Source organism: Colius striatus, chromosome 6 (assembly GCF_028858725.1).
Source record: "Colius striatus isolate bColStr4 chromosome 6, bColStr4.1.hap1, whole genome shotgun sequence".
Lineage (NCBI taxonomy): Eukaryota > Metazoa > Chordata > Aves > Coliiformes > Coliidae > Colius > Colius striatus.
Window position 1 is genome coordinate 25,928,632 of NC_084764.1, and position 16,454 is coordinate 25,945,085.

Consider the following 16,454-nt stretch of genomic DNA (forward strand, 5'->3'; position numbering starts at 1 on the left):
TGTGTGCACTCTATGTGTGCAATGTTCCTGCCTGCAAGTCTTCCTTCAGGTGGACTTTCAGCATGGTGACATAGTAGAAAACTTCACATAGATGTTCCCTGCTGATGGCATTCTGAATTATGCTGTTTACTGTGTTAAATGCTAATGGTGATAAAATGAAACCTGCCAACGCAAACTCCGAATGAAATGTAACCCCATTGCAGTCGATGGTCCCCGAAAGTGCCATTGACTCTACTTTTACAAGTGAGGAAAAGAGTGGATAAAAAGTCTGAGAGATTTGTGCAAGGTAACAAGGAAACTTACTGGCTGGTTTAAATGAAATAGGCAGTGTATAAATCGACTTGAAATATCCAGTAGATGTGGGTCAAAATCTGAACTAGAAGGGAAAAAAAATCCGTGAATTTTAGAGGTTTTGGGGGGATCATGGAGGTAATCATCTGAAGAAGGCGTTACCTCCTGCTTGGAGGGCACGTCTCCGTTTGCTTCGATAGTGTTGGTAAAACCTAGAAGGTAAACATGAGCTGTTTCTGCCTCCTCCCGATGCTGGGGCCAGAGGAGCAAAAATCCCCCCTTGCTCTGCCCGCCTGCTGAGGCAGCGCTGAAGGGACGAGGCGCTGCCGAGGCTGGCGGCGGGAGAAAAGCCTCCAACCCCTTTCCCGGGACGCGGGCGCTGGCGGAGAAGCCTGGCGGCGGGCTGCTGCCCCTGTCCAGGGTCGAGCCCGCTGCCGAGGCCGGGCGGACAGCGTCGGGGGGCCGGGGGCGCGGGCCCGCGGTCTCTTTAAAAGCCGGGGCCGGGCCGGGCGGGCGCGGCGACAGGGGGCGGCGGCGGCGTGCGCGGGGCTCGGGCTGCTCCGGCACCGCGGCGCGCTCAGCCCTGCGCAGCTCCGCCCGCGGCTCGGCTCGGCTCGGCACGGCACGGCTCGGCTCGGTGCGGCCAGCCCAGCCCAGCCTCCCCCGGACCCCCCGCGAGCCTCCGCGGCTGGGCCACGCTGGAGCCCCCTGCCCCGCAGCGGAGGCGAGCCGCGAGTTGGCGCGGCGGCCGGCGGCCGCCTGGCTGCGGAGGTGAGAGGGGTCGGCGGGCGGGGGGCGGCCCGGCTCAGCACAGATCGGATCTGCGGGGGCTACCTGCCCGGCGGGCGCTGGGTCCGGAGCTCCGCGGGTGGGTTTCTCCTGACCCGCCTCACGACAACTATTTCGGATCGTTTTATCGCTCTGCCCGCTGCCCGCTGCCCCGGCGGGGCTGGGCGCTGTCCGCCCGGGCGGAGTGGGAGCGCATCGACCCCCCGGGACGCTCCGGCCCTGGCTTCTTTTGCCCGACTTTTCGGGACATCACAGTTCCCGTGGCGGGGTTTTTCGGAGTGGAAAATGGGGGGGCTCGCGAAAAGAAGACGACACTACGCTGAGTTACAGCAGGCAGCCGCTTAGAGAGAGCCTGCTGTCTCACTAAAGCTTAAGGATTTCTTTTAAAAAAAATGATGAGGAAAGAAGAGAGGCTGAAGATGAAAGTTTTTTTTCTTTAATATTTTTTCCTTCTTCCAAGTCTTCGGATCTATTACAGTAGTGCCTTTCCTCCCCGCCTTCCATTTGTTTGTATTAATGATTTAGTAGCCGTCTTGCCTGAAAACTTCCACCGTGAGCGACTGCTGTGGGTTTTCAGGCAGTCAGTGACCTTAAAGGTTGGTTCAATGCTTTCTTCGTGCAAGATGTATGTGAAATAACCACTGTGGGATTTTTTTTTGTCTTTTTTTTTTTTCGGTCAACTACCCCCCCTTCCCCCGGTTTATAATTTAAAACAAAACATCATTCGGTCAGAGAGTGATGTAATTCTCCTACCTAAGGGCACCGACTCTGGTGCTTTGCAGGTGACTTGTCTTTTGCTTACTCTTTAAATTTATCTTAATTGCAGTCTTTTGTAGCTAGAAAGTAACATAATTAATTAGTGCTCTTTGAGGGTGCATTTTGTTGAAATCTCTCTTCCAAAAAATTTTTTTTCCCCGGATTTCTCTCCCTCCAAAGAAAACAATAAAAATGATTAGGCATGAGATCAGTGGCAGAAAACCCAAAGGATCGGAGAGGCAGAACCCAGGCTAAAAATATTGAATCATTTCTAAAAAGGACACTTTTCAGCCTTTCGCTTCTCCGAGCTCTCTTTCTACCTTTCCATGGCCAAACTGTTCAACGCTTCATTGAAAATAATCTTTAGGAAACCTAGAAATAATTTTTTTAAAACTAATTGTTCCTGCTGTATTTTGTTAACTGCACACAATTGTTCTGGGATAAGCACACAGCCCTCCTAAAAAGGTGAATATAGAAACGGCCGCTCACCAACACCTGCTTCTTGTGTATTTTGAGGGGCTGTTTTTTTGAGGGGGCGAACTCTTAGGTCGACCGATTAAAAGTCTGAGAGATGTTGAGTAGGTGGTGGAAAAATTGCTCACAAAAGGTTTTGTTTGCCGTGATGATACAGTCAGTTATTAATTGTAACGTGAACCAGAAGGGTGTTACGTCTGCCACTGGTTTAAGTTAAAATGGTCATTGGTGTTAAGTTGGGCAAGTTTATCTTAGGGTTGGTAGTATTTTGAGGAGGAGGAGGTTATTGCAGAGATTATTGCTTTTGGTTTTGAGACTGGACGCACTTTATCAGCTGAACGAATTAGGTTATTGTATAGACATAATTTTCCATTTCTCTACCGGTTTCTTTTTGGTCTTCAGCAGTTTTAAAAACCTTTGTCTCTCTCTAGCAGAGTATCCGGTTTTTGGGAGTAAGGAGGTGCAGCTGGGGACGTGGGAAGTTTGGGGATAATGAGAGCAACAGGACTGTATGTTATTTTTTTTTTTTCTTAAAAAAAAAGCAAGTTAGGAGGTGAGGATTCTCTTTCTGGAGCGTTCGGGCACCTTCCAGTGGGGTAGGTCTCTAGGTTTTTAATTATTTATTTCACTTTTATCCTTTAAAAAAATGAAGTAGAGCGAAACCGAAATGAAACTAAATAAAATTAGAGGAAGCGTTGAAAAATAATTAAATAAAGGAAGGGAATGGCTGAAAGCCCAATACTTGATTTCATCATCCTTGTGGTGATGGCTTCTCGATAGAAGCGATATCTGCTGATATCACCCCTGTTCCATGGCTGTAGCCTGGCCTCATTTTACGCTGCGTTTCCACTGAACATGTTGACGTGCTGCTGCTTATATAAGGGGAAGAACAAATTCAAGCGGATTAGTGCTTGGGATTTTGAGATCGGCTACCCAGATCATGTTGTGGGCTTTTTCCTTTCCTTGGGGGAGCTGATGGAGGAAGGCTGGAGAACGATGGGGAGGGGGTGAAATCGGGATGTGTGGTTGGGGAAGATGGGGGTGATGCGGGGAGCAGCTTATTCGCATAATGTCTGCGCTGCGTCCCTCTTTCTTTTCTTTTTATAAAACCCATTATCTCTAAAAACACATTATTCTTCAGCCCAGTCTAAAAAAAAATAGTGGGAGGGTTTATCATAGTGAAGGGGTTTGGTATGGGAGTCATTAGACCCACTGCTGCAAAACCAAGATACAGAAATCCATCTGCACCAACATTTTGGGGGGAGGGAGGGCATAGGGAGGGGGAACAGGATGGATTGTCTATCTTGGATTAGCGAAGTGGAGCTTTGTATTCTTCGTTTTCCTCCCCATTTTCTGCTATTTCCCCCATCCCCCCATCTGCACACCCGCTTTCCTCCTCCCAGCCCCCACTCCCCCTGAAGGTTTCTTGTCCCTTGACGAGAAAATTCTATGTTACATCCTGATGGCTCTGCGGCTTTTTTTTTTTAGTGCATCACAACAGTGGCATGATGACCTTTGCTTCATGCCACACAGATTTGGGTTCCCGATAGGACGGTAACCACAGCTTGGGCACGCATGCACACGCTCACACACCCGTGGTTATGTACCTAGGACGGGCCATGATTTAATTCTCATTTTTGTGTGTGCGTCTGTGTGTACGTGTGTGTGCGGCTGATAAACATTGGCAGAGGGTAGGAGACACAGTAAATGCCAAAAGCACGTCCATCCATTTCGCCAGCCCCCCTTACCGCTTTCTTTCCCTGGACATTGTGTCACACATCATGAGATTTTGTGTTCGGGAGGGGTGTGCCCTATGTGGATGGCAGGTGCCTGGGGGGTTGGAGGAAGCGTACGTGTACCAGGAAAGGAGGAATTGGGGTGGGGGAGAATGGACCTGACGATGCTAGTAACATTATTTTGGCCAAATGAACGTCTGGTGATAATGATTCAGTGTAACCATCCGTGAAATACGTGCTTGCGACACACTGGAATAAAGGTTACTCTAGGGAGCTCTGGTGGAGCCAGGCATGCTTGGGGGAGTGAGCTGTCCCCTTGATGGGGAAAACAAAATTCATAAGCACCCCAGGCCCCCTCCCTTTCCAACGCCTCTTTGCATGTCCGAACTGGAGGGCACTGCGATAAGAGAGGGGGTGGGCTGCACTAGAGCCGGGACCAAACAAAGCCTTCCCACCCATCTTTCCGTGCCATCCTCCCTTGCCCTCTTTGAGCTTATCCATGCCATTGATCCAGATGATACAGGAATATCGCCATTTCTATGCAGTCCCTGCCGGAGGCTGGAGGATGGTGAATTGAGAGGGGTGGGGTAAAGCTCCTTGTGTTTCTGTTGTAGGGTGTATAGGGGAGCCACGGCTTTTTGGGTCTGAGTAGAACAAGGAAACGTCTGGAGGCAGAGGGAGCAAAGGAAGATGAGTCTCTTCCTCTGCCTCTCCCTCTTTTCTTTCCTCTAGCTAGAATGTGGGGAAGGGACCAGAAAACATCAGTGGGTGACTGTGGGTGGGTGGTGTGCAGGGGTGGAAGAGCTGAGGCAGTGAGAGGGTGGCTTTTCCTGGGTTTCAAGCAGGCCAGGACCCTCTCTAGGGCTCACAGACTTGTGCAGCACCCTCCTTCTCTGGATGTGAAGGACCTCCTTGCTTGCTCACGTGCTGCTCGCACCCAAGTAGAGGGGAGCTGGGGGAGGAAGGTGCTCTTGCAGTTTTGCCAGCTGCTGCTTCTCATCTCCTGTGTGTGGCTGCGCCTGCTCCGAGGTCTCTGTGTTTCTGGATCTTTCCACTTCGTAGAGCAATAGTAAAAGCTGAATAAATAGATCTGTCCAGGGCTATTGTTGTTTGTCTCTTGCTTTTCCCCTTTCATCTCTGACCTTGAGGTGTGATGGCAAAATACAGCCAGGAAGATGGGGCAGAGGTATGTCCAGTGCCCCACACCTTTGGGGTGAGTGATGCCCAGAGAGATATCATTCCCCTCCCTACTGCCCACACACCTTCCCCCCCCCCCCCCATTTGTGCTCCCCAGAGCCAATATTGCCTGGCTGCCCAGCTTCATCATGATCTGTCCCTGCCCCCGCTTTTACCCATGTCACTTTGGTTGTTTCACTGCAGCTCCTGTTGAAGATGATACAGTGGCCAGCTGAGCAACAGGCAGAGGGTGCTGCAGAGCCCATGTGCCTGCCCCTCCTGGTACTGCCTCCCTTGTACCCTGCTGTGGGAAGGTCGGCCCTAGTTTCCTCCATTTCCCCAGTGACTGAGGCACTAGTGTGTTCTCATGGCACAGTGAGCCTCCACTTATGAATTATTTGTTTTCAGGAATGGAAAGGCTGGAAAAAAACATTATGGAAGGTAAAATTCAATGATTGGAATGTCAGTTTTGTAGCTCAGCAGTCCCCGGCTGTGGTGCTTTGTCCTTCCGCAAGCTTGCACAGCCAAGAGAACAGAGTGAACTTTACATTGTGTTGAAACTTACTCCTGACCCTGAGTGATTTGCACCCTTGAAGTGAGAGGGGAACTCAGGTCCTGCAGAGCATTCAGAGGATGAGAGGTGGTGCCAAGGGTAATTCGTAGCAGTGATGGTGGATTTTAAGACCCCACGCAAAAAGGAAATAAGTATGCCTCCTTCCTTTTCTTACTTTCCTCCCTTATCAAGCAAGTTACTAAGACATCAGGGGCAGACAGCCCTCGTGTTAGAGTTGGATTTCAACCTTCAGCCTTGAGAACACCTTCAAACTGCATATCTTCTGGCTCCTGTCTGGCATATTCCTGGGAAGAGAGAATTTAGTCCTTTTATTGTTGTATCAGCAGTCATATTTTGGTGGATGTACTTGAACTTCTTGCTTTTGTTTTCTGCAGCCTTCTCTGGTGAAGTCTCTTGAGTTTACCTTGTCTTGGAGTGTATATTTCCCCCTTGATCTGTTCTTCTCTGCTGTCTCCTCAAGAATGTGTTCTGGGCATGTGCTATGATATGCTGTATCAGGGATAAGGACAAATAGCGTGAGAGCAAACTGAAGAGGCCAGAAGCTTTGTGATGACCACGCGCCAGTATCAGAGATGGCCTCTGATGATGATTCAAGTGGCATAGTGTTTAATTTAAAAACCAAATTTATCTAACTTTATCTGCCCCTGCCTCCACCAACATGAAGTGGAGACAGGCTTTATTTTGGGACTATTGCCAATGCAGCTGGAGCCAGAAATTATTCAAATTTTGGTTAAGCTTTAGAAATTTTTATCAGCTGTCTCTCCCCCTCGTCCCCCTCTTCTCATTAATAGCAGAGTCTGTCATCTAGCAGAGTTGGCTCTTAATTCATATAGCAAGTGGTGAGGAAGATATTTTGTGGTTTGGAAACCAAGATGCTAGAGGAATTGGTAGCTGCTTGAAACTAGCACACTACATAATCTTGAGTCAGGTCATTTGCTTTTCTGTTTCTTTGGTTTCCCTTCATGTGGGCATAGACAAAGGCAATCCATACATGCGAAGGACTTTGAGAATCAAAGATGGCGTTTTGAGCTGTCACTGCCTATCCAAACGGCCAGCTCAAGAAGTGTTTGCAGAAAGGCAGCATGGGAGAAGTTTGTTCTGCCTTTTTTCTTTTTGTGCGCAATGGCTGGGTGGTGTTTTTAGTGCTCTGTGTTTGTGCTTTTTTTGTTTGTTTTGTTTGGTGTGGAAAATTATGGCTTTGGGTTGGCCTACCCCAGTATCATTTCAGTGAGGTCAAGTAGGGATGAAGTGCAGTGTTCCTGTCGTGATGTGCTTGAGAAGTTGAGCAATAAGATTCTTAATGGAAATATGCTGGAGGTGTTGGAAGATCCTGCATTCCTTCTTAAAGAAAGGTGGGGGATATGATGTTTCTTGTTGCCATACAGGAAAGGGCACTCTGAACCTCGTGGACAGCTGTTGGGAACTGTACACCATGCATCTATTTTGGCAGAGTCTGCCATCTGGGCTGGAGCCTGCAGCTTCTTGAGACTCTGGGCTGCTGTAGGCATCTCTGTGTGGCTTTGCAGAAGGTGGTGGGAGTGTGCCTGCAGCCGTCAGAAATTTAACTCTTTCTGAAATGTGGCCCCTTACTACAGAGCTGATTAGCTTTCATCTACCTTGCTTCCCCATGTCTCATAGAGCTTTCTTCTTGTCTCTCACAGCCCTGTGCCCAAATTCTCTCCCACTCACGGTCCTCTGCCTGTTTCTTGTCTGCTAGCAGAAGGAGTGAGCTGAGGTGTTGGGAAGGGGATGTCAGGGATGAGGGGGCCCTGTCAGCATACCTATTGTCTCTCAGTGGTGTGCTCAGCTCCTGTTCTTTCCAAATTCCTTTCCTCTGCCCTTGATGGTGAGGGACGTCTTATTTCAAACACAATCTGCTTGTGTCATTCCTGGCCCTGCCGCTTGTCATCCATCACATCACGGGAACTAATTAATGCTCGTAGCTCTGGATCCTGGGAATGACAGTGCTGGGATAGCAGACACTGTTTCAAAGATCCCGATGTCTCCCTTTGTAACTAGGGCAGCCCAGCTGTTCACAGACTCCTTTGTCTCTTGTCTGCTGCACCGACCCTCTAGTGAGGTTGCCTGTGTGTTTAGCGGGGAGGGCACCCAAGGCCTAGGCCTGCCTCGTAATGCCCTTGACAGTGCTGCAGCATGCCCTGCATACGAGTACCTCCCAGCAGCAGGATAAGAGCTAAGGAATGGGATAGAATAGTAATTGATGAGGGTGGGAGGAGGTATGATATAAAGCTTTTGAAGCTGCTGGTGGATTCTCCACTGCCTTTAGGTACATACAACTGTATATAGTCCCAGAATCTGTTTGTGAGTTTGACCCTGAGAGCATCCTCTGCTCATGGCAAAGTATAATGTCCTATTTCTACTGGGCTGCTGATCCTATTGCCCTGTTGGTGGAGGGTGTTGTCAGGGACTCACTGTGCTAGTTGTGTGGGGATGGCAGGATTAAAGGTGAGGCATTGGTCATACTGTGAGGCTACCCAGAGAGCACTTGCCCCCCTTCTGCCTTTATTTTCTGTCTTTCCTGCTATTGTGAACTGCTTCTAAGAAGGGGAAGAGTCCCATGTGGATGGAAAGGAAGGTAACTAAGCAAAGATGATGTTTGCTGGCAGCTGAAGGAGGATGAGGAGAGGAAGAATTCTCCACTGGGGTAACAGTCTGATGGGACCAGCTGCATCTGCAGAGCAGGGAGGTGCTGGCTTTATTTCAGTCTGCTGTTGCAGCCCACTTTTTTTTCCAATAATGTGTTAATTAAACATTGATTTCAGGGGAAAAAGGAATCTGCTTGAACTGCAGAAACTAAATGGAGTGTGGAGGAACGGGATCTGGCAAGGGATGTGTGGAAGGACCTTCTGTCAGCTGTCTTCATGACCAGTCATGGAAGAAAGCAAGGAAAGTGCTGGAGAAAAGCCTTTTCACCTTAAGTTTAGAGTCATTCAGTCATGGGGGAATCTTGTTCCTTCTGTAACTGCACAATTTTCAACTGATGCATGCTAAAGAGTTCCCAGGTAGGAAACTATATTTTCTTATAAAAGTAATGAAATACTTCACTTTTAATAAAAAGTAAAGCGTCAGAGAGATTTTTCAAGGCATGTTAGCATTCAACAGACTTCCTATTCAGTTTGGCACTCTTGATTTTCTACTCTTGTATTTACTGTTGTATCTATGAATTAATTAAGCTGTGGTGCAAGTTAAGGCACAAGTCACAATAGCATACTTGCATTCTTGCAGATATCTAGTAGCTCAACTGACCTTCATTTACTGCATGTGGATGTCAGTCACTGAACACAGGTATAGAATTGTGATGTGCATATGTAACATTTTCTCTTCTGGTCCTCAGAGCACTGAAAGGTGAGACAAGATTGTGATATCTGTGTCTCTCTTGTTTGGTTGAACTCTATTCTGTTCATTAGACTGGAAGAGCCAGTGGGAGGCTGTGCTACCCTCCTTTTCTGCTTCCAGGTGTTAGGGATATATAGGGAAGATAAGAGTCCTTGCTTTGTCTGAGATTTTACCTGGAATAAACCTGTTCTTTGATGTGATCAGTATATTCTTATGGTATTAAAGAGTTTGATTTAAATTATTTTGACCACTGTGCTTTGTCTTCACTAATTCTGGGAAATAATGGAAAGGAGGGAATAACCTGTCTGACCTTTCTGAGTGTTGTGCAAGTCTAAATTAAAGTAATCTTGCAAAGATCTCTGTCAGTTCATGCAATAAATGAAATGGCAGCATTGTCCTGAGAAGGAACCCACTCTGCTAAATTCCTTTCTGCATCATCTGCAATATCAGACTACAGAAGGATCTGCTGTAGCATCAGGACACACTTGAAAGGGAACAGATTAAGCCATGAAGCAACTGTTTTCCAGGAAGATTTTTGACCTGTTGATGGCTGGTGATACCCACAGAATCACAGAATAGTTGAGGCTGGAAGAGACCTCTGGAGGTCATCTGATCCAATCACCTAGAAAAGGTAACCAGGTCTAGACAGCTTTTGAATGTCTTCAGGGTGGCAAACTGCACAACTCCTCTGGGCAACTGGTGACAGGGCTTGGTTACTCTCACAATGAAAAAGTATTTCCTGATGTTCAGACAGGACTTCCTTCCTGTGTTTCAGTTTGTGCTTGTTGCCTTTTGTCCTGTCGCTGTGCACCTTTGAGAAGAACCTGGCTCTGTCACCTTTACACCCTCCTGTCAAGTGTTTATGTACATTGATAAGATCTACCTTCTGAGTCTTTTCTTCTCCAGGCTAAACAGTCCCAGCTTTCCTAGCCTTTCCTTGTATGAGAGATGCTCTTAATCCTCTTCATGGCCCTTTGTTGAACTCCCTATTATGTCCATCTCTCTCTTTTACTAGTGAGCCCAGGACTGCTCACAATACTCCAGGTTTGACCTCACCGGTACTGAGTGGAGGGGAAGGAGTCTCTTCATCAAGCTTCTGGCAACAATCCTAATGCAGCCTAGGGTACTGGTAGCCTTCTTTTGTGCAAGGGCACATTGCTGGCTGGTGTTCAACTTGGTGTCCACCAGGACTCTCAGGTCTTTTTCTGCAAAGCTGCTTTTTAGCTAAGTCTCTCTCAGTATATACTGGTGTGTGACCCATGAACATCTGGTAGTATGGAGTGTTGGCAGAGCAGACAACATGATCCTTAAGTATGAACTTAAGAAGCAGAAGTCTGGAGTTCTTTCCCAGAATGTGTCAAACAAGTTTTTCATATATCACTTTGTCCATCCACTGACAATTCAAAATTACCATTTCTGAAGCATTATGAGTTCCTCAAAAGGAAGGCTTCATATATCTAAAAATAGAATAGTTCTGGTCAGAAGGGACCTACAGTGATCATCTAGTCAAACTGCCTGAGCACTTGAGGACAGACCAAAAATTAAAGGATATCATTAAGGGCATTGTGCAAATGCCTCTGATGGGCTTGGGGCATCAACTGTCCCTCTACGAAGCCTATTCCAGTGTTTGATCACCTTCCTTGTGAAGAAGTGGTCTGAACCTCCTCTGATGCATCTTTGAACCATTCTTGCATGTCCTTTCACTGAAGAGCAGGTAGAAGTGCTCAGCCCGTGCCTTTCCAGTTCTCCTCCTGAGGAAGCTGTGGAGAACAATGAGGTCTCCTCTCAGCCTTGTTTTCTCCAAAATAGGCAAACCCAGATTCCTCAGCTGCTTCCCATAGCACATGCCTCCAGCCTTTCTGCAGCTTTGTTGCCCTCCTCTGGACACAGTCAAGGACCTTCACATCGTAATTTGTGTAAAATTCCAGTTTCTTTAATTGTTCTGTTACTATGGCAAGTTACATACTGCAATCTTTGTAGACCAGGGAAAAAAAGAAATTTTAAATTATTGATTCTTTTGATTCTTTTTTTTGGGGGATGGACAGAGATGGGGAATGCAGAAATCCCCTGTGAGAAGACTAAGGCCAACCTTTTCAAGGGACTTTGTGTCTCTGATATGGCATTGAAATCCTTGAATCAAAGTCTGCTGGCTTATCTGGCCAGCTCATATGGCACTTTGAAGGAAGGTATGATACAACATCATTTCAGGTATGTGCATTTAAAATGCCTGCTCCGTATCTGTCAATCAGATGTTATGGGAAAATACAAGGAAACAAATCAGTCCTTGATATAATTTCATGTACATCATTAATCAAATACATATTGAGGGTGCATGTAACAGCAGAACAACAAAAGGCTGGGTCTTGAGGATTTAGCTCAATGTAATTATATTTTAAATTGTGTCCCGTGTCTTCTTTGTTGTTTGGTATGACCTGGTTAATGAGTTGCTAGCAGCTCTGTTTGGGATGTTGCAGTAGTTTTTTGGCAACGGATTGTAATATCATTGAATAAACATATTTTGTGATGCTGGAGTGGGCTACTGTTTGTTTACCAAGACCAGTGTATCGGGTAGATATGCAGAGTGAAAAGGATGTAGCAAATTGATAGGCTTCTGATTAGACAGTAAGTCTTAAGAAGTTTGCCTGAACACAGCAGTTCTTCCTTCCATGCTCTCTTTGTTGCCAATGTGTAACATGAGGCAGGAAGTTACCTGCTTTCTTGGAGCAACATAGGTCATGTACCTATTAAAATGGAAAATAGTCTGAATTTCATAGGAAGAAATTTGTGAAAGACATATGAAAAGTACTGCACTTGAGAAGGTGAAATCAAATGCCTGCATGTAAAATGAGGGATAACAAGCCAGGCAACAGAACTGCAGAAAAGGATCTGGGAGGCACTACAGTGAGTCAGAGACTGAATGTGAGTCAACAGTGTGGTGACATTGCAAAAAAGCAAATCTCATTTTAGGATATATTTAACAGGACTGTCATGTGTAGCACACAGGCAGTAGTTTTTCTACTCTAGCAGCCGCTGCTGAAGCCACAGCAGAGCACTGCGTCCAGTGTAAGCAGCAAAGGGAGAGATGGTGGAAGATGATGAGGAGAGGGCAGCCAGAGTGGCAAGCACTACCTGTGAGGAGGGCCTCTATAAACAGGGTTTGTTAAGTCTACAGAAAAGATTGATGAGGGACATGAAAACTTGTCCAATATTTAAAAGAGAACAATTAATCACTGTTGTCTTAAAACAAGCTGTGTCCTCTAGGGATAGGGCAAGAAGTAATCAGCCTAATTTGTTGTAAGGAAGATGTGGAGATAGGTGCTAGGAAAAGCTTATGAGTATTCAGATAGTTAAGCATGAAAAAGGCTTCCTGAGAGAGGTTGTGATGCCCTCATCACAGCAAATTTTAAGAGCAGATGAGACAGAGAGACCAAATTTTACTGAGATTGTTTTGTTATAGTTTTGACCGATTCAGAAAAGGTGTGTGCTGCCTGAACTGCACATGTCTGGTTCCTCAGCACTTGGACTCCTTGAAAGGCAGACTCTGCCTCTCACTGGCTGTTGTGGTGGGAACATAGGGAGACAGTCAGGACAAGACACTCGTCCTGCAAATGTGCTTGTAGCACCTTCCATACCCATGGCATGGCACAGTTTTACAGTGGGTGTCCCCAGAAAAGCCTGAGGGAGCTTGTGTTTTTGGCAGTTTCCCATTAGCATCCAGCACTGTAAGCCTTTCTATTTCAGCAGATAATGAGCAAGCAGAGGGCTGGCCCAGCTTTCTGCATCCTTGTAAGTAGGAAGTGGAAGTTATTCACAGAATCACAGAATGGTAGGGTTGTAAGGGACCTTTAGAGATCATCTAGTCCAACCCTTCTGCTAAAGCATGTCTGCCTAGATCAGGTCACACAGGAATGCATCCAGGTGGGTTTTGAAAACCTCAAGAGAATTCTTATCCTGGTAACTGATTAATTTACACTGGGAAGATATTGAGAGACTGTTTGGAGATGGAAAAGATGACTTATATGTCTGCTTTCAGCTGTTAAAAACAACGGCAGGTTTGTATGGTGTGTCACAGCTCCTGCAAGATGTTTTTTCTGCACTCTTGTATCAGATGGAGTGGACAAGGGCAAAGAATTTTCCTCTCTGCAACATCTTTTCTTGCAGTTGCCTAAAGCAGAGTAGTGTGGATTAGGCATTACAAGGAGGTGTGTTGGCACTCAGTGGATTTGAGAGGAGGGAGTCTAATGTCCAGTGAAGACATATACTTCAGTACTTGTGAAAGGGGCTCGTGGCACTTGCAGAGAGGAGGATGTTACTGGGGGAATGGGGCTCTTCCCTGAGGGTTCAGCAAAACCTTTCAATGGTTACTAGAAAGTAATCCAAGATATACTATAGTGTGTGACTTCTATCTCTTCCTGAATCTTAAATTTATGTGAAGAACCTGTCTGAAACCAGCTGGACCTAGGAATGAATTTCTGAACATCTCCAGTGCAGAGTGCTGTTTTCCCTAACAAACCTTCTCAAAGAAGGAGGTTTCTTCTTTTTGGTTTAACAGAGCATCCAGAACTAAGTGCCTGTTGAACCTGAACAATGTTGGGCTTGGCCACTATGTATGTCTGCAGTTTATGTAAGAAGGCAGGAAATGGTTATGTTATAAACTTGTAATTGTAGGCTCTTGCCATTCTTCAGAGTGATAGGATCATGAAAATATTATCCTCTACTTCTTGGCACTAGAAGTGAGTCAGGGTTGACACACAAAAGTAGGAGGCAACAGTTTGTGTGTGGGAAGCTTGTTATGTCCAAAGAAAATCTAAGGGTTATATGCAGGGTGCTAGTCCTGCTGCACTGCAAGGCTTGTATCTTTTGGAGCAGAGGTCACACACACTCACCATTTGGAGCATATGGGAAGCTCTGCAGATTCAGGCCTCAAGGGATGACTGATGAAATGGTCAAAGGTAGGTTGAGAGGTAATTATTTGTTTATGAAGTCCGATATTGCACCCAATAATAATTATGAACACTGCTGTGAAGTCAGGAGGAAAACATTCCAATCCAGCGAGATACTAAGATATAACCTAATTATTGCTGTTATTATTATTATGCCTGCCTATTGTGGTAGCACCTACGCAATCCTGGTTCAAATACAAGGCAAAAAATGTTCCCTGCCCCAAAGAGCTAGCAAGCTAAGGATGAGACAGGAGACAACAGATGGACACAGATAACTGGGGGAGTACAGAAAAACAAAGATTGGTCAGCAGGATGGGTGGTATGATAGCATGCTGACAGCTTAGCTGTTGTCAAGCTTTCTGTAGGCACGTATGTGGCAAAGTATTACAACAACAATAATTCAAGCTGTAGCCTTTCCTTTGTGTGTGTGTGTCTTCCATCTGTTTTATTTAAACACTTTAATTCTCACTTGATGAAGTTTTTCCGTCCCAAAACTTCCATCGTTCATCTGATATATGTAGGGAGACACACTGGTCCAGCAATGAAGTGTCCGCTGCAGTTTTTGAGGGAAGCTAGGTTTTTATTATAGAAAGAGAATGAGACAGTAAGCACAGGATTTTGATGCTGTGTGCTTAAAAGGGTGCTGGGAAAAGACTGATGGATCTCAGCAAGATAAATATCCAAAGTAAGTGACATAACACAAAAGGTTTGTTGGCTGAAGTGATGTCTTACAAGGTGATGCAAAAGCTGTCTAATGTGATTCATACGCAACAGTTTTGTGCATACAGGTTACGTCTCTGATGCTGTATGTTGGTGTCAGAGTGCTTGAAATTGCGGAGGGCTCTGATTCAGTGGCGCAGTGAGCAGTCATTCCAGATATGTGGCTGTATCACACTACTAGGGATCTTGGGCATGCTTGGCATTAGGGGCTCTGCCTATGCCAATGTTTCTATTCACATATGTGTCTTGTTTGGAGTGCTACTTTGAGGGGGCCACAGTCAGGTAATTTTAGGGTATCCTTTCTGAATTTGAATTATATCAAGTAACTTTGTGTGGTACTATGATGTTCTATCTGTATCTTCTACTGTGTGGTTTGGTATCATCACATAGTATGCCAACATCAGGCATGTTATAAACATGACTTATATTAACCCTTATGACGCTAACACCCGTCTCCCACTTTGGCCTGCTATGCCATGTATTGTTCAGCAACCAGAAGTGATTGTGGGACATCAGATGCAGCTGCATATTTTGTAGTGTGCCTGTTATGATGAGTGGTTAAAATGGTGTAAAACTTAAAATTTGTACTGTCCAATCAAGTCTTACTTAATTTATACCAAGTGAAGTATTTGTCATGAATCCTCCAATGAAGACAAACTGCAGAATTATGGGACCATTAATGCTAGAACTTACTTTTTTGGGGGGGCAAATGTTTATGGAAAAGGGAGTATGCTGTTCTGGGGTTTATTCCTGTCTATACTACAGAATTGTGTGTAGCTTTGGAGACAAACAATTAAAAGTGCTGTGTTTTTTGGCTCATAATGTCTCCGTGCTTCAGTTTGTCCTTTATGCTCACTTAACGAATGGTGACATTTTATAGCTGCTCATAGGGTTTTAGGTTTGGATCTGCATAGCATGGAGAATGAGGAGTAAATATTCAGTTTCTCTGCAGCATTCCCAGCTTCAGGGTGGTTCTTTCAGTGGTAAAAGCTAACCATATACTGAACTGTGTTGGCAAAAGCGTAGACAGAAGGTCAAGTAATGGGAATTTTTTCCCATTTTCAGCACTTGTAGGATCATGTCTGCTTTACCATGCCCAGTTCTAGGCTCCTCAGTACAAGAAAGATGTTGACAAGATGCAGCAAGTCCAGCGAAGAACCACCAAGGAACATGTTTGGTAACTGGCTGCCGTTGTGTTGTTGTACCACTGACCACCTTTGAGCGCAGTGATCCAGTCAATTTTCCATGTGCTTTGCAGTACACCTATCTGGTTTCAGCTGTCTACAAATCATGGAATCAGAAAATATTGACTTGGAAGGGACCCATAAGGATGCTAGAGTCCAACTCCCTGCTTCTTACAAGACTATCTAAACCTAAACCATATAACTAAGAATGTCGCCCAGATGGTCCTTGAACTCCAAAAGTCTTGCTGCCCTGGCCATTTCCTTGGAGAGCCTGTTCCAGTGACCAGCCACTGTCTCAGTGAAGAACTTTTTCCCAATGTCCAATCTGAACATCCCCTGAGACAGCTACATGCCATTGCTTACCATTATACTGTTGGAGACTCTTTCAAAAGCTGCAGTCTGTGTTCCTTCCACTGGACACATGAAACAGGAAAGATGAGAACAGTGGAGACCA

The 16,454-nt window shown here is 45.8% G+C and overlaps 1 protein-coding gene across 12 annotated transcripts in view; it reads left to right on the top strand.

The window, feature by feature from the left end:
• The first annotated feature begins 924 nt into the window (after nt 1-924).
• NRXN3 (neurexin 3) overlaps nt 925-16,454 on the top strand; it is a 1,013,224-nt gene continuing 997,694 nt past the window's right edge. For all 12 annotated transcript variants that reach the window (XM_061997781.1, XM_061997782.1, XM_061997788.1 and 9 more), the window contains exon 1: nt 925-1,062. The gene's annotated coding sequence lies outside the window, so the exon portion shown is untranslated. The remainder of the gene's footprint in view (nt 1,063-16,454) is intronic.